This window comes from Heterocephalus glaber, unplaced genomic scaffold (genome assembly GCF_053883595.1).
Source record: "Heterocephalus glaber isolate CG9 unplaced genomic scaffold, H.glaber_assembly_v1.0 deba00001118, whole genome shotgun sequence".
NCBI classification, from domain to species: domain Eukaryota; kingdom Metazoa; phylum Chordata; class Mammalia; order Rodentia; family Bathyergidae; genus Heterocephalus; species Heterocephalus glaber.
Window position 1 is genome coordinate 529,646 of NW_028258196.1, and position 12,078 is coordinate 541,723.

Below are 12,078 nucleotides of genomic sequence, written 5' to 3' on the forward strand. Positions count from 1 at the left end.
CCAGACATGACCGATGCCAGTGCTCTACTCTGCAAATGCTAAATGGCGTGAAGTCTGCAGTGTACTTTTCCCCACGGTGACTGGGACCCCGCTAGATCCATCGCTTAAGGGAGAGACTTCAGTGGATACTTGGGGCTGGGTGTCATAGAAGAAAGTGAAAGTAACAAGCTTAGCTTCTCCTCCAAAATTTTGGCAACTGTCCTATCACTTACCTTGTTGTGGGGACAAATACCTGACACCCACAACTTAAAGGAGAAGAGTTTTATTTTGACTTCTGGCTCCAGTCCATGGTCAGCAGGCTCCCAGGCAGAAGGCACGGTCTGGCAGAGGAAAGCTTCTCACATCGCTGCAGGGAGGAAGCACAGAGAGAAGGGAGGAGCCAAGGAGAGAGAGGCACCCTTGCTAGTTACTCCCCAGAGACCACCTCCACAGACTAGGCCCTGCTTCCTACAGCAAGACAGCCATAGTACTCCCATGGTCTAGTCCTCTTCCAAAGCCCTGCCTATGGCCTTTGGGTGCTTGAGGCTCTTGGCAGATATCTAGATATAAGCCCCAGAAGAAATGTTACTTAAGGAATAGTGTGCTGGTCCAAGAAGATCAGAAGTTTGTGTTTTTTTTTTTAATGGGAGCTACTTAAACATTATCAGCTTGAAAATTTGACACAAGATTCCTATGAAGGACTTGGGATGAAATGAAATCAAAAAGTCAATAGAAAGATTATCTTAGTAAAATGAGGGATACAGCATTCTGCCCCTGGGATAAAGGAAGGATAAGATGAGCATTAAGCCAATTTGGTGCACAGGCAGAGGAGTTGAGGGGTTCTCCTTGGATGGTTTCCATCTTTCCACTAAAGATCACTAACAAAAGAGACGGGGAGCCCAAAACACAGAACAGAGCAGCTCCTATGGGTCCACTGCCTGGAAAAGTTGACCTACACACAGTAGTAAGTGTCTCCTTGGAACACCTGAGAAGTATATTTGGGACCCAGAAAACAGCAGGAAACAACACTGCCATGGAGTGAAATGGGAGCTGTTTTTGAAAATAAACCATCCCAAAGACAATGAAAGCAGGATCACATTCCAGTTGAGTGCTCAGACTTCTTACCTTACTGATTTTTGGCCAAGCAAACAACAGGCCAAATAGTTTGGACATCTATATACCACAGGAACCTCTGATAAATTAAAAGTCCATCTTGGCAGAAAGTGGCATTCTGAATGCCCATGGTATAACAGAAGTTCTTTGTAGCACAAACTCCACAGAGCAAGGGCTGCAGGTAGGAGCTTCTAAATTAGCCAGACAGCATAGCGACAGGGCAGGAAAACCCTCACTTATTGACATTTCATTTGCCTCTCTGAAAGAGAGCATGGCTGTTGGGCTCTGAGCGCCCTGGGATTAAGTCTGAGTCCCCCACGTACCAGGGTGTAGCTTTTTGCAAATTAGTCTTTTACCCTAATCCATAAAATAGAGGTAGTAATATTCCCTTTTCTTTCCCTTCACTACTTGTCTACACACTTTGAAAATCTCTAATTCTAAACTGGGCAAAAGGGTGTATTTAGCTTATCTATCAAGTTTTATAAAGTCCTCTCTCAAAATTTTAAGCCTGATTTTTAAAGTCATGAAAGCAGAGAAAGAAATTGTGGGAGATAATTCCAATATAAATGTTGGGAAAAACCATTAAGATACCAAAGCTATCTGGAGGTGCCCCAAGTGCACTTCTGGATCTCTGGCTCGTGACTGTTGCCTCCATAGCGTGCTTTCCTGAGCATCTGAAGAGAGATCTGACAGAGAGAGAGAGAGAGAGAGAGAGAGAGAGAGAGAGAGAGAGAGAGAGAGAGAGAGAGAGAACCTCACATAAGAAGGAAAAGTCAGGCCCTGTGGTGCCCTCCACAGATGACATAGGTTACACTTCCTCCAAGCCATCTAATCTGGGTGTCAGGAATTTGTTTCTAGAAAGACAGGTCCAGTTCTAGGATATAAGATCATTGCTACAGAGTTTCACTGAATTAAGCATGAAACTAATCATAGCAGCACAATTCTGTTATAGGTTTCCCAGTCACAAAATCCTCAACATGGAATTCTTCAACTCCACGAAAATGCTGAAAGCAGCCTCTTTATGTGAAGTGTTCACTACTTTAGCATGAAAGTGGAGCCATGTGGGCAGATGCTGACAAGGTCCAACTGTATCTCTCTCAAGTAACTTGCTGCTGGCCCAGCCACAACTGTCCTTCCTACCACTGGGGTGGCCTGGCCTCACTCCTAGCCAGGGTCTACCTGGACACTAGCCCTGTACCTCCATCCTTCCCTGAGATGTCTACCCAGCAGTTCTCTCCCTTCTGTCCTGCACCTTCAAGTTTTCTCTATCTGTGATTACCTCAATCAGTTCACAAACATGCTGATATTTCTGATCTCTTAAAAATAACCCTCTTCTTGGGGCAGGGAGATTCAGCTCAGTGGTTCCACTGCCTGCCTCACAAGCGCAAGGACCCAAGTTTGATCCCTGGTACCAAAAAAAAACAACCCTCTTCTGAGCTGGGCGTAGTGGCACACATCTGTAATCCCAGCACTGAGGCAGGAGGATCGCTGAGAGTTCAAGGCCAGCCTGGGCTACATAGTGAGTTCTAGGCCAGTCTGAACTACACAGCAAGATGCTGAGTCAAAATAAATAAATAACCCTCTTCTGATCCCACTTCCTTTGCTGGTTACACCTCCTTTTCCTGGTTCCTTTAAGAAGGAAACCCTTTGAAAGAAGCTTCTATGCTTTGGACCTCCAGTTGCTCCTTTCCCTCGCTTCCTCCCTCCCTCCTGCAACCACGAGGGGTAGGTGCGAGCTCCACCTCCTCCCTGACTATGCTGAAGGTCACCAAAGGTCTGCACCATTGTTAAACCTGATGTAACTTCTCAGACTTCATGCTAGGGAAATAACAAGGAGCATTTGATGAAGTCGCAGACTCTTCTCCTTGAAACACTTTCCTTTCTCGGCTTCCAGGCTCCTGAAGTTCTTTGCACCTCACTGCTCAGTGATATCTTCACCTCTCCTTCAGCAAGGCTCAGTCCTTAAATGCTTCACTTGTCTCATTATGGTTCTGCTAAAACATTTCCAGTATTATGGTCTTAAGACCATCCCTGAGCTCATGACTCCCAAAACTATACCTTCATTCTGGACTTTTGGCTTAAATTTATAAAATTATCACCCATTTGACATCTCCAGTTGGTTACCTAATTGGTAACTCAAACTTACATGTCCAAAATTGAGCCTCTAGCATTCTCTCTGAAACCAGATTTTCTTGTGGTCTCCAACTGATGGCTACACTATTCTTCCAGTTATTTCCACCCAAAGATGTTAAAAGGGAATCTTTGATTCTTTCCTCTCTCACTCCCTGTGTAGCTCTGGCATCTAATGCCGGTGGATTGGCCTTTGAGATGGGCATCGCATTCACATTTTCCACGTGACTCCCCTGCTGTATCCTGGTCCAGCGCTCCACCACGTCACACTGCTGTGGCCTTCTAACTGGTCTCTCTCTTCTCTACTCCTAGCCCCAGTCTGTTTCTTCTCAGTCTAGCACCCAGGGCTAACATGTTAAAACACAAAGTCTGGTCGTGACGCTCCTGGACTCAAAACCTCCTGAAGCCTTTCCATCTCATTCAGAATAAAAGCCAAGTCCCTCTTATCTCTTGACTCCATTACTACTGATTTTTCCTCCGCCACATCAGTGATGCTATGCTGGCTTCTTTGCTGTTCCTCAAACACATCTGGGGTGTGCTTCTGCCTGGTGGCCTTTACATTTTCTGTTTCTGCTGCCTGAATTTCTTCTCCCTCAGATTCTCTATTGCCAGATTCCTCACTTCCTTAGTTACTCAAATACAACCATCTCAAAAAGCCGGTCCCACTTTCTTAATTCATTTTTCCCTTTCCTTAACATTTATCATCACTATACAACTACATATTTGACTTCCTTGGTTTATTGACTTCCCAACTATTTTAAATGTCCTAAAATGTTAGACATTCTTCTCTGATTTGCTCACTATTCTAATGCCTACAACAGTACCCAACACTTAGCAGTTGTTGAAAGATTTAATAAAAGAGGTTGCAACTGTATAGTTTTTAAAGGTATTTGAAGGGAAAGATGGCAGAAATCTAGTGATCTAGAGTGCATAAGTCTCTGCCAGATTGGGAACGTGTTACCCAGGACTAAGCTTACCCACTGTGCTCAAGAATGAGATTAGTTGCATTCTGGTGGCAGGCCTTTAGCCAGAGAGGATTCCACTGCCAATGAAGAAAATGTTAAGAATGAAATGATGGTGGTCACACTACCAAGTGAGGCAACACGGGTGGAGACTGCTCTTTAATGATTTCTCACATCAAAAGGATGGGGTAAAGTCTCGGGCAGTGAAGAAGGCACTATGTTGTGTTACAGTTATTGATGGGAAAATGTGATCAGTCAAGTGTGTGACCCAGTCATGCTTCAAGGGTTCAGAAACCTGAACTGAATTAGGTATCTAATGTTCCTTCCATAGAAATGAAACATGGCCAACATGGCCTCTTTTGGGGAAGTGGAAGCTAGACTTCAAGCACCCAAATATAAGACACGGATAATAACTATGATGCAGCATCTGAATTTGCAAAGAAGTTTCAAAACAATTTCACCCCAAAACACTAATTAAATGACTGTGTGATATTATGTAAGTCTTTTGATGTTGAGAGCTATAATGTCCACATCTGTAACATAACACGGTGCCTTACTATTTTGTCCTAATATTCTTTTGACATAAAATCAATTGACCATTTTAATACATAAAATGTGGCATAATCAGGTAATGGAAAGCTATTCAGCAATGAATACTGGTATGTCTTACAAAGGGGTGAAGTTTACATTCATTTGGAGAAAAAAAAGGTAGATACAAGAATACATGTGGAATTATTCTATTTATATACCGACTCAAGAAGAAATAAATTAATCTATGGTGACAGAGGTCAGAATAGTGGATAACTTGGGAGTAGTGGAGTGCTTATGGGGGGTTGCAAATGAGGGCCTTTTAGGGTGCTAGTGTTGTTCTAGGTCTTGACATGAGTCATGGTAATATGAGTGTATGTATTTCTAAAAAGAGAGTCATATGGTTACCTTAACCCTTTCCCCTATGAAATAATGTAACACTTTTTCTCTTATATACTACATATTTTACTTACGAGGAACAAATGAGATAATTTTTTTCCTGGAAGTTCTTGAACTTAAACACTGTCTGTACAAAGCTTTTAATACTAGTATTCTCCACTGGTTTGAGAAGACATGTTTAGAATACTGTCCCAAAATGTTACAAAACACTAGTAAAGAGCAAATTTTACTACCCCAATACATAAAAATACTTGGATAATTTTCATTTGGATAATTGGATAATTTTCATTTGAGTTTTTAACCCAGTACCTTTCTACAAAGCTGTTTCGGTTATGATTGTTTGGGCTGTGTGGGATAGGTAACATCCTATGTGGGATAGGGTAATCACCCTATGCAAAAACTTAAATATAAATTGAAGAATCCCAGCAATACAAGCCCCCACTGTGGCTGGATCAGGCTTAATGTTGTCACCAAAAATTGATTACTCTTTCTGCGGATCAGATTCTTCCTTATCAGGTCCCTTCTTAGCCAGGGCTTTTCTAATTCTCCAGCCTTCCAGCAAAGGCTGCACCCCTCCAAGTTGGAATACAACAAGAATTAGCAAAGCCTTTGGCTCTCCAGTATCAGCAAACATCTAGCAATTCACATGCAAACCTCCTGAATCAATTTCTGTGACCAAGATAAATACAATATATTCACTGGGTATAAGCTGTATTCTAAAGCTGGGGCACAGCCAGCCCTTCCAGACTAGGAGTGGATTCCCCAACAAAACCTGGTCCTCTGAGAGAGAAGCAGGACACGTGCACTTCACAAGAGAAATATAGGCATTGATTCTTGCCATCGCTGCTATATAATCTCTCTAGTTGCCAAGAAAGCAGCACATCCTTTTTACTGTGCAAACAAGGAAGCTGCTGGGAGCCCATGTTAACTCTTGCTAATAGAAAGCTTTGAGCTTGCAGAGTAAACCCAAACCTTAATCAAGAGCTGGTGCAGTCAGCTGTGTTTATCTTGTCTTCGCTTTGGGGCAGGGCTGGCTGAGCTGATCAGCCATGCCACTGAGGACCAGGAGAGGGCTGTCCCTGTCCCAAGCTCTGGACAGACACTTTCTGGGGATCCACAGCGAGGCATCGCTCTCCCACAGCTCAGAGAAGAAGGCAGTCTGTCCTCCAAGAGCAAATGAAACACAGCATCGTAGGTCTAGTCGTTAGTTGCCGTTAGTTGCCAACCAGAAGACTGATCTCTGCATTAATAGTTCATGACAGGAGACTCCGGAGCTCTTGGCAGAAAGCAGCAGTTCCAATACCAGGGCCATTTATGGCAAGCAAGGCACATATGCTAAGTGGTCCCTGTTTATTGGGAGGATTTGCATAAAATATAAGCTCTATTATTTTATTCAATTCCAAGATTTTCCAAGATGAAGGAGGTGGGTCTTAAACATAAATATGGTGAGGTAGCTGGCACCACCACAAGCCCTTTAAACAGTGTGAATGTGGCTGGCTTGACAGTTTGTCACAAGGGATGACACTCTCCTATGAATATGGATTCCCTTCTGTGGTGTCTGAGAACTGAATCTTATCATGGAAGCTCTGCCACAAGGAGGCCTGGTGATGCTGTCAGATCATTAAATAAATGGTCTCTCACAATTTGTTTATACCTCTACTGAACATAACATTTCAATAAGGGGGGAAATTTTTAGCTGCCTATAGGGAGATGGGAAGAGATTACAGAGTTTGTTTGTAGCTGGCCTTTATCTTATTTCAGGGACTTTATTTTTCTAAGTATCAGGGAGAAGACTCTAGGAAAGTTGCTTCTAAAGATTCAGAGGGAGGGCTGGGGATTTAGCTCAGTGGTTTCGCCGTCTGCTGCGCAAGTGCAAGGACCGGAGTTCGATCCCCGGTACCAAAAAAACAAAACAAAACAAGATTCAGAGGGAAACTTCACATGTGTTAAGATAGCGAAGTGAGCACTGTTAGCCAATTCAGGGTCTTTTCTGCAATGATTTATATTGGGACATTGAAATCCAGGGATAAAGTAACAAAATAATTTTGCCCTTTCCTTGCCTTCATTGTGATGCCTTTTGATTTAAGATGATACTAAATTTGTCCCTTGTGTGACAGCAAGATTGAACAGGAAAGAAAAAATATCCTAAGCTTCCTATTATTTTCTCTGAAAATGGTTTTCCTGCCTAAATATTTTGAGCTTTTTAGTTTGTATTATTGCTAAATTTTGTCCCAGAATATTTGTCATCAGAACTGCTACAGAAGAGTTTGGCCAACAGTGAAGTGACCAAAGCCAAGCTCCAGCTACATACGATGTTCCACACAGTCAGGACCAGGTGTTTTCCACACAGAACTTATCTCTGGCCATGACTATCTGTACTCCTGGATACAAACAGTGGAGATGGACTGGTGAGTGCATGCCAGTATGGCCTTTATTCCTTTACGGTGGGATTGGCTCACACACTCAAGAAAGCTGTCCATTGCAAAGTTCTAGGTAGAGAGCTTTTTGCCATTTGTCAAAGGCAGGCAGGCAGGTGTTATAGTTCAATGTTCAAATGCTGAGAGCAAATAGATCTACCTAACTTGCTCTCTAGCTATGTGACATTAGGCAAGGTGCTAAATTACTCTCATCTTCTGTTTTATCTCTAACATGAGGATAATACAAGCATCAAATGCACTATTGTCTTGAGAATTAAATAAAGTAATAGGTATAAAGTTCTTAGCATAGTTTCAGGCTCATATTAAGTGGTTGATAAATGTTACCTTATTATTATTTGATTAACTTTACTTATTTGCTTTTACTCCCATTAATTGATGGCTATTAAATCAGATTATAAATATGATAATGTTGGAAGATGCTTGTCTCCACGTTTTCAGAAACAAAGACAACCAATCTGTTCTACTCAAAAATATTAAATCTTAGAAATCCAAGGTTTTAATTCCAAGAGCTAATTAGAAATAGTGAGGGATTTTAGTTTGGAACATAACATAAGGCTTATTCTAGGATTACGCTAACGAATTTTTAAAAAAATTTTTGAATATGCTGTTGCAGAAAAAGCTACTAAATGTGCTGAGCAAGGTGTAGAGGTAAAGTATGAGTGTAAAATCTCTCCAAATGCCACACAACACATGAGCATGCACACACACACACACACACACACACACGAGTGCGTGGGCACACACAAAATGAAGCAGCATTGAATTTTCTGACAGAAGTAGCTGCCTCTTTGTATTACTGCTGAACTTGCTGAAATGTCTCCATTCATGGTAGTGCATTTGAAAAGGGGATTCAAAAATATAAAAGTTGTTCTTTGTGGGCTTGCCAGAGCCAGTCACACCCTGAGGACCGCAGGGGGCCCTGTGGCTGAGGGCCCAAAGGCCCCTTTCTGCTGATTGTCTGTCAGGGCCAGCAGGAGGAGGGGAGCCATGCTGTCCCAGCACAAGAGCTGACCAATCTCTCCACCAAAGGTGTAAAGCAAGAGAAAAGCAAATTACGAATACAGCCACTCTGAAAAGTCACCATGTGGACACAGATGTGTGCCCTTGTTTTAAGAGAAAAATGTCCTTAACTTTTCTTTCTATGAGAAATATTAAATAGGGAAAATAGGAAGTGAGACAAAAATATTTTCATTTCCTTGACCAATGACCTTTGAAACATTGGAATTTCCTTTGGCAGAGTTAAAATGAAAACTAGGTAAAAACTCACATCACCTCCTTGGCTCCCTTTGTCCCTCACACATGGTACACGACTGCCAGGGCAGCTACCACAGAAGGATTTATAGATGGGGATGATGGAAGATGGAGTCTCGGTCTCAGGTGGTGGCTTGCAGCCTGCCCAGGCTTTGGCCTGCAAACGAAAGCGAAGGCCATTTAACAGTGTGTCACTCTGCTAATTAGTGACAAATCTGGCTAGTTTCTACATGTGAGGAGGCTTGAGATCACCCTGGCCCCATCTGCTCTGAAAATAACAATAACCGAATTTTAAGCAAAAGCTTGGCTTTCACGAGAGCTCCTAGTTGGTTTTTCATAGGAAAATGATCTACAAAGATGTATATTTTCAGCACTGTATTTGTTTTTGTTGTTGTTTTATGCAGCTAGGAATGTTTTTCAATGTCACTGTTGTCATGAGTGTTAATGAATCCCCCAAATCTAAAGAAGAACTTTCTATTTCTTCTGTTAATTTTCCGACAAACACAGAAATCTGCAGGAAACATAGTCTAAACTTAGCTCTGCAGGGTAAAGTAGCTTCCCTTTATTCCATCTGCCTCCCTTCATCTTTTACTGCTGAAAGGAAACCATGCTTCCAAAAGTTGATTTAAGTGGAGGCCAACTCTTCTTGGAGAAAATGGCAGGAGATGTGCCCTATCTTTACAATGGTTTTTAATCTGGGTAACTCATTTTTTTTCTATGCGTGCTTATTTGTTTCCTTTTTAGTCAGCCAACAATTGCTTGCTTTGCCTTATTTTTATCATATTTACCCAAAATTAAAAGCCAGAAAAAAGTACATTTTTTTAAAAGGGCAAAAATTTACCAAAAGCAGTGGATAGCTTTCCTCAGATCCTACATAGAGATTCCAAAAATAAGTAAGGAAAGGTACAAACTTTTTTTGTTTTTCCTCTCTTCTTATGGTCTGAGCAGAGATGTGTACTCCCTTAGTTGTGTCATTTAATCTCTTCCTGGATTATCTAGGCACCTTCAAGCATAACCTTCTTCTTGAGCTGTTATTCCTAGTAACTCCCAGCAACTCATTTTCAGAAATATCTTTTTTAAGCCAGTAAGAAGCAAAAGTCCTGTACTACTTACAGTAATGTTCATTTTTCTGGTAATTAATTCATTGTGGTCCTATTGCCACGAGAGCGACTTTACCTGTATATCCATCTGCTCTGTATCCCCGAATACCTGAACCTTTGCTGATGAGTATACCTTTGAGTTTGCAGAGATTAATGATTTTTAAATTGACTCTATAGACCACTAGTAATGAAATTGACCATATCCAATTTTGAAAGCCCTAAGGCCAGGGAGAAACTGTAAATTAGCAGTGAGCAGGTAGTGAGTTCCTGCTGTCGCAATGCCCAGGCTGACACAGGCCCACTGGAGTGCTGCAGAACTGAGTAGGGAAGGTTAATATGGTCTCACTAGGTTAAGGGGCAACCTGGCAACATGACATGTGAGGCAGGTTTAGGCCTGGTACATTTATAATTCCTGAAGGACTGAAGTAGAAACAGGACATTATGCTAGTACCCGAAAGGCATGATACACAATTAAAAGAAAAAGGAAGTCTCTCATAGGCTATCATCTTGCTTCTGCTAAAGTAATACAGTGGTAGCAAAAATATCAGCTAATGTTTGTTGAATATTTATTATGTTACACACAGTACGTAGTATGCACTATTCCATCAGTTCTCACCAGAGCCCAAGTTAGAAACAGTGTTTTTTCTGTCCCCATTACACATTTGCAGAAACTAGGGCAGACTAAATAGCTCGGTTCACAGTTGAGTTCTAGTTCTGACAGTTGAACCTCAATCTGATTCCATAGTCAAGGACTTGGCCACTAACTTTCACTGCCCAGCCTCTCTGCAGACCGTCGGCTCTACAGCAATCACTGGACTGGGAAGAATGAGTCAAGATGGTCCACACAGCCATGGCTTTCATCATCTGAAAGCCTTTTAAGTAACAGCTCCACCTTCTTATGAAATCTACTCTTTGTTTAACACCAACTTAAATTTCTCATCCTGCCTTTCAGATTTGTAGCTCTCACTTTCTCTTGTCCAATTAGGTGGTCAATCAATAGGGTCTTCTTAAGCCCTCCAGGAAAAGACAAACAAAGAAAATGTTCCTGTCCCTGCACTTCCTCAGTTAGATCTCCAGGCTCCCATCAAGCCCTCAGTGGGTCCCTTCCCACTGGGACATCTGGGCACCTTCCTGGCTAAAATAGGCCGCCTGCAGGACTGAAAAGCCTGGCACTATAGGCCAAGTGACTAAATGCTTAGATGCAGAGCAGTACTATGTGTAACTGGGCTCACTGTCTCATGCAGATCAATCCCTACCTTCAAACACTGCAACATGGCAATTGAAATGTAGCTGAGGAAAGATTTATCCATGCATTTTCTCACATTCAGGTTGACCTTACTGTGCTACATTAGAGTGAAAGTGCCATTTTAAAGACTGACTTTTATGAGACCTAAAACTCTTTATATTCCCATTTTTCTTCTTTCTCCCCATTCCTCATCCTCTTCAACATTTCTCAATGGCTCTGTTCTCAGCAATACCACTTTTAAATTGAACATGTGCTTTACAAAAACAAAAGCTAAAGAGTAGTGTGTGTTCTGGATTGATTTTCAATTTCTTTTTAAGAAAAACCCAGAAAGCTTGGCTCAAAAAAAGGAGTAATCAACATTCAGTGCTTGGTTTGCTGCCTTATTCGTTTTTCTTTGCGTCTACATACACACATTTCAGGCTAACCTTGCCTGGACAACCCCTTGGGCTTGGCCAGTTTTGAAGTGGATTCCATTTATGTGATATCATCTTGGAAAAACAAAGGGAATTTGTGATCTCAAACACTAGAAAAATGTGCCATATTACTCTGCCGTTTTCCTGTCTCCTCCATCTTTCTCCCTGACTCCATTGGGCAAGGATACTCTTTAAATGAAACTCATCTGTAGATCATAAAATGGAACAGATAAATGACTTCCTTTGTCTTTACATAATTTTTTATCAGTTTAACAAGCCAAATGAAACACAGGTTTGCATTTTTGTCTCATGGAAAATGGCATTATTTTTCCTAGCCATGTCCCAGTTCATATACATTTGAATATGTATCCTGGACTCTCCTCGCCCCACAGTGACCAGCTTAGCACCTGCAGCCCCCCATCCTGTCCCCCATCCCCCACCTCCTGGCTGTGCCGCTGACTGGTTCCACACTACAGAGGCACAGGGTGTCACAAAGGCCATTGTCCTGAGCTCCAGAAG